Raw genomic sequence first — 523 nt, 5'->3', positions numbered from 1 at the left:
ACAATCATAGTTGAAGCAAAGGCCGGAGAGAGAGGAAGACAGTTAGAATAATCGGAGAAGGAAAAGGAGAAAAAGGGGAGAGGAGGAAGACCATAACAAATAAAAGCCACATAAAAAAAAAGCTTTCACCGAGCTAAAGAAAACGGAACTAGGTTGAACTCTGTGGAGGGAGACTTCCTAAAAAAGTGTAGATAAAGATCCTTAATATATTGTCATCTGACGTAAAGAGACGGGGGAGGCGGAGACAACTGTGAAAATGGGGAGAGTAAAGCAAGCTTAAGTGTTTGTAAAGTAATTAGTTAATTTTGTCTTCGTTTCCAACTTATTATTATTATTGTTAGATATTGGGACACTTTCATTCTTTTCTCTTTATTTTCCACTTTTGAAGTAATTCTACGCAGTCATCTACTATGTTTTTTTTCCCCCCTTAAAAAAAAGTTCTTTTTTTTCTATTGATGTTTTCTGCCCAAACCATCCTAAATGCAGTAGCTGTTGATGTTTACGCTCTTGTATACAAACAAAC

The sequence above is a fragment of the Penaeus monodon genome, chromosome 28, assembly GCF_015228065.2.
Source record: "Penaeus monodon isolate SGIC_2016 chromosome 28, NSTDA_Pmon_1, whole genome shotgun sequence".
Lineage (NCBI taxonomy): Eukaryota > Metazoa > Arthropoda > Malacostraca > Decapoda > Penaeidae > Penaeus > Penaeus monodon.
Note: the sequence above shows the minus strand (reverse complement) of the source record.